Source organism: Triticum dicoccoides, chromosome 2B (assembly GCF_002162155.2).
Source record: "Triticum dicoccoides isolate Atlit2015 ecotype Zavitan chromosome 2B, WEW_v2.0, whole genome shotgun sequence".
NCBI classification, from domain to species: Eukaryota; Viridiplantae; Streptophyta; class Magnoliopsida; order Poales; family Poaceae; genus Triticum; species Triticum dicoccoides.
This window is the reverse complement of record NC_041383.1, coordinates 125769630-125775629: the sequence shown is the minus strand read 5'-3', so window position 1 is coordinate 125775629 and position 6000 is coordinate 125769630.

Here is a 6000-nt window from a genome sequence, read left to right as displayed (position 1 = left end):
AGCCCCTCTTTCCTTCCTCCTCTCCCCCTCTTTCCCCCTTCTCCTACTCCAACAAGGAAGGAGGGAGTCCTACTCCCGGTGGGAGTAGGACTCCCCTTGGCGCGCCTCTCCCTGGTCGGCCGCCTCCTCCCCTTGCTCCTTTATATACGGGGGCAGGGGGGCACCCCATGACACACAAGTTGATCTACGGATCGTTCCTTAGCCGTGTGCGGTGCCCCCCTCCACCATATTCCACCTCAGACATGTCGTCGCGGAGTTTAGGCGAAGCCCTGCGCCAGTAGAGCATCATCATCGTCACCACGCCGTCGTGCTGACAGAACTCATCCCCGAAGCTTTGCTGGATCGGAACCTGGGAATCGTCATCGAGCTGAACGTGTGCTGAACTCGGAGGTGCCGTACGTTCGGTGCTTGGATCGGTCGGATCGTGAAGACGTACGACTACATCAACCGCGTTGTCATAACGCTTCCGCTTACGGTCTACGAGGATACATGGACGGACACTCTCCCCTCTCGTTGCTATGCCATCACCATGATCTTGCGTGTACGTAGGAAATTTTTGAAATTACTACATTCCCCAACAGGCGTAGGATGAAGATGGTCTCTCTCAAACAACCCTGCAACTAAATAACAAAGAGTCTCTTGTGTCCCCAACACACCCAATACAATGGTAGATTGTATATGTGCACTAGTTCGGCGAAGAGATGGTGGTACAAGTGCAATATGGATGGTAGATAAAGGTATTTGTAATCTAAAATTATAAAAACAGCAAGGTAGCAAGCGATAAAAGTGAGCGTAAACGGTATTGCAAAGGTAGGAAACAAGGCCTAGGGTTCATACTTTCGCTAGTGCAAGTTCTCTCAACAATAATAACATAGATAGATCATATAACAAGCCCTCAACATGCAACAAAGAGTCACTCCAAAGCCACTAATAGCGGAGAACAAACGTAGAGATTATGGTAGGGTACGAAACCACCTCAAAGTTATTCTTTCGGATCGATCTATTAAAGAGTTTGTACTAGAATAACACCTTAAGACACAAATCAACCAAAACCCTAATGTCACCTAGATACTCCATTGTCACCTCAAGTATCCGTGGGCATGATTATACGATATGCATCACACAATCTCAGATTCATCTATTCAACCAACACAAAGTACTTCAAAGAGTGCCCCAAAGTTTCTACCGGAGAGTCAAGAACGTGTGCCAACCCCTATGCATAGGTTCATGGGCGGAACCCGCAAGTTGGTCACCAAAACATACATCAAGTGGCACATGATATCCCATTGTCACCACAGATAAGCACGGCAAGACATACATCAAGTGTTCTCATAAAAGACTCAATCCGATAAGATAACTTCAAAGGGGAAACTCAATTCATCACAAGAGAGTAGAGGGGGAGAAACATCATAAGATCCAACTACAATAGCAAAGCTCGGGATACATCAAGATCGTGCCATAGAGGGAACACGAGAGAGAACATGAGAGAGAGAGATCAAACACATAGCTACTGGTATATACCCTCAGCCCCGAGGGTGAACTACTCCCTCCTCGTCATGGATAGCACCGGGATGATGAAGATGGCCACCGGTGAAGGATCCCCCCTCCGGCAGGGTGCCGGGAAGGGCTCCTGAGAGTTTTTTGGTGGCTACAAAGGCTTGCGGCAGCGGAACTCCGGATCTATCTTGATATATATGGTTTTAGGGTACGTAGGGTTATATAGGCGAAAGAAGTCGGTCGGGGGGGTGCTCGAGGGGTCCACAAGACAGGGGGCCACGCCCTGTAGGGGGGCGCGCCCCCTATCTCCTGGGCTCCTCGAGGATCTTCTGACTTGATCTCCAAGCCTCCAGGATGATAATCTTCCGAAAAATCACGATGACGAAGGTTTCATTCCGTTTGGACTCCGTTTGATATTCCTTTTCTTCGAAATACTGAAACAAGCAATAAAACAGCAATATGGGTTGGGCCTCCGGTTAATAGGTTAGTCCCAAAAGTAATATAAAAGTGTATAATAAAGCCCATAATCATTCAAAACACATAGTAATATAGCATGAATGCTTCATAAATCATAGATACATTGAAGACGTATCAGCATCCCCAAGTTTAATTCCTACTCGTCCTCGAGTAGGTAACTGATAAAAGAAAGAATTTATGAAGTGTGAATGTGATACGTCTTCAACGTATCTATAATTTTTGATTACTCCATGCTACTTTGTCTACTGTTTTGGACTGTATTGGGCTTTATTTTCCAATTTTATATTATTTTTGGGACTAACCTAACCGGAGGCCCAACCCAGAATTGTTGTTTTTTTGCCTATTTCAGTATTTCGAAGAAACAGAATATCAAACGAAGTCCAAACGGAATAAAATCTTCGGGAACGTGATTTTCTCATTGAACGTGATCCAAGGAACAGCCGTGGAGGTCACGAGGGTGGATGGCGCCCCCCCTCTGGGCGCGCCCCCTGCCTCGTGGGCCCCTCGGAGCTCCACCGACGCACTCCTTCCTCCTATATATATCTACGTACCCTCATCAGATCAGATACAGAGCCAAAAACCTAATTCCACCGCCGCAACCTTCTGTATCCGCGAGATCCCATCTTGGGGCCTGTTCTGGAGCTCCGCCGGAGATGGCATCTACCACGGAGGGCTTCTACATCAACACCATAGCCTCTCCGATGAAGTATGAGTAGTTTACTTCAGACCTTCGGGTCCATAGTTATTAGCTAGATGGCTTCTTCTCTCTTTTTGGATCTCAATACAATGTTCTCCCCCTCTCTTGTGGAGATCTATTTGATGTAATTAATCTTCTTTTTGCGGTGTGTTTGTTGAGACCGATGAATTGTGGGTTTATGAACCAGCTTATCTATAAACAATATTTGATTCTTCTCTGAATTCTTTTATGTATGATTGAGTTATCTTTACAAGTCTCTTCGAATTATCCGTTTGGTTTGGTCAACTAGATTGGTAGTTCTTGCAATGGGAGAAGTGTTTAGCTTTGGGTTCAATCTTGCGGTGTCCTTACTGAGTGATAGAAAGAGTTGCAAGGCACGTATTGTATTGTTGCCATCGAGGATAACAAGATGGTTTTTTTTATCATATTTCATGAATTTATCCCTCTACATCAGGTCATCTTGCTTAAGGCGTTACTCTGTTTTACTTAATACTCTAGATACATGCTGGATAGCGGTCGATGAGTGGAGTAATAGTAGTAGATGCAGAATCGTTTTGATCTACTTGTCTTGGACGTGATGCCTATATACATGATCATACCTAGATAATCTCATAATTATTCGCTTTTCTATCAATTTCTCAATAGTAATTTGTTCACCCACCGTGGAATACTTATGCTCTTGAGAGAAGCCACTAGTGAAACCTATGGCCCTGGGGTCTATTCTCATCATATCAATCTCCATTACTTTTATTTACTTGCTTTATTTTTACTTTGCCTTTTACTTTTTACTTTGCATCTATCTATCAAAAATACCAAAAATATTATCTCTATCAGATCTCACTCTTGTAAGTGACCGTGAAGGGATTGACAACCCCTAAGCGTTGGTTGCGAGTTGCTATCGTTTTGTGTAGGTACGAGGGGCTTGTGTGTGATCTCCTACTGGATTGATACCTTGGTTCTCAAAAACTGAGGGAAATACTTACGCTACTTTACTGCATCATCCTCTCCTCCTCGGAGAAATCCAACGCAGTGCTCAAGAGGTAGCAGAATGCTAGAAGGTGCACAAGTTTGATCAATGATAATTTCAATCACCTTTTCTAGCATGATAATATGTCATAACAGTAGTTCATCTCATAAAACTTCTCATGAACTAGTAACAAGCAATTCACATGTTAAAGCATAGACCATAAACTTTCTTGAAAACTAGCAAACTTCATTCTTAGTCATCAAACAATTGCAATTCATCTTACTTTCAGGAAGAGTCTATGTCAGAGCTTTGATTTAGCAAACTTCACATACTCGACTATCATATAGTCTTCTACAATTGCTAACACTCACGCAATACTTGTGGTTATGAAGTTTTAATCAGACACAGAGAAAGATTGGGGCTTATAATGTTGCCTCCAAACGTATTCACCTTTGGGTGATGTCAACAATAATAGTTCATGCTAACGTACATCCAGTTGGATATATATATATCAAGATCACCCTAACACAAAGTGCTTGTCAAAGGATAAAATGAAAAAGGGAAAGGTGAAGATCACCTTGACTCTTGCATAAAGTAAAAGACATAAAGTAAAAGATAGGCCCTTCGCAGAGGGAAGCAGAGGTTGCCATGCGCTTTTAGGGTTGGATACACAAAATCTTAATGCGAAAGAACATCACTTTATATTGCCCCTTGTATATGGACCTCTATTATGCAGTCCGTCGCTTTTATTGCTTCCATAACAAGTTCGTACAAAGCTTATTTTCTCCATACTAATAAGTCATGCATATTTAGAGAGCAATTTTTATTGCTTGCACCGATGACAACTTACTTGAAGGATCTTACTCAATCCATAGGTAGATATGGTGGACTCTTATGGAAAAACTGGGTTTAAGGATATTTGGAAGCACAAGTAGTATCTCTACTTGGTTCTAGAAATTTTTGGCCAGCATGAGGGGGAAAGGCAAGCTCAACATGTTTGAATGATCCATGACAATATACTTTAATTGAGATGCGAGAAAACATAACCCATTACGTTGTCTTTCTTGTCCAATATCAACTCTTTATCATGTCATACATAATGAGTGCTCACAATTATAAAAGATGTCTATGATAATATATTTATATGTGAAATCTCTCTCCCTTCAATATTCTTTCATGAATTGTTCAAATGACTAATACAATGCTTGCTAACCATCAATAAATTTACAACCTCTACTTCTTAGATGTAAAGTCACTACTCCCCATGGAGTAAGCAAATGAAACATATATAATTTCAGATTTATGACAATCAACTCATTCAACCCTTTACTCATAGGATATAAGTGAAGCACGCGAGTAAATGAAAAACTACTCCAAAAAGATATAAGTGAAGACCAATGAGTAGCTAAATAATTATGCAACTATGTGACGACTCTCTCTCATTTAAGAATTTCAGATCTTGGTATTGTATTCAAGCAGCAAGAAAAAAAAATAAAAAGACATTGCAAGGATAGCACAACTCATGTGAAGAAGTAAAAACTTAGGCTCAACCGATACTAACCGATGATTGTCAAAGAAGAAAGGTGGGATGCCCACCGGGGCATCCCCAAGCTTAGATGCTTGAGACTTCTTGAAATATTATCTTGGGGTGCCTTGGGCATCCCCAAGCTTGGGCTTTTGTGTCTCCTTAATTCCTTTCATGTCACGGTTTCTCTTTTTATCAAAAGCTTCATTCACAACAAACTCAACAAGAACTCGTGAGATAGGTTAGTATAAACCAATGCAAAACCTTATCATTTTCTACTGTAACAAATCACTAAAATTATTATTCAACATTTAATACTAAATGTCTCTGCATATTTAATACTCCTATCCTCAAATAGAATCATTAAACAAGCAAGCAAATGCAAACAACGCAAACATAACAGCAATCTGCCAAAACAGTATAGTCTGTAAAGAATGCAAGATTCATCAAACTTCCCTGACTCCAAAAATTATAAGAAAAATACTAAGCTGTAGAAGATTTATCAGATCTCAATATGCAAAAGGATTCAACATTATACCATTCTCTGACTTTTCTAGGGAATTTTTGCAACAGCGGTAAACTTTCTGTTTTCAAACAGCAACATGTATACTAGCAAAATAAGCATGGTAAAGGCTATCCTTGACTTTTTTATTGAAAATATAGATGCAAAACATTATTCTAAATAACAGAAATCAAACACTAACAAAAGAAAATGACTCTCCAAGCAAAACACATATCATGTGGCGAATAAAAATATAGCTCCAAGTAAAGTTACCGATGAACAAAGACGAAAGAGGGGATGCCTTCCGGGGCATCCCCAAGCTTAGGATCTTGGTT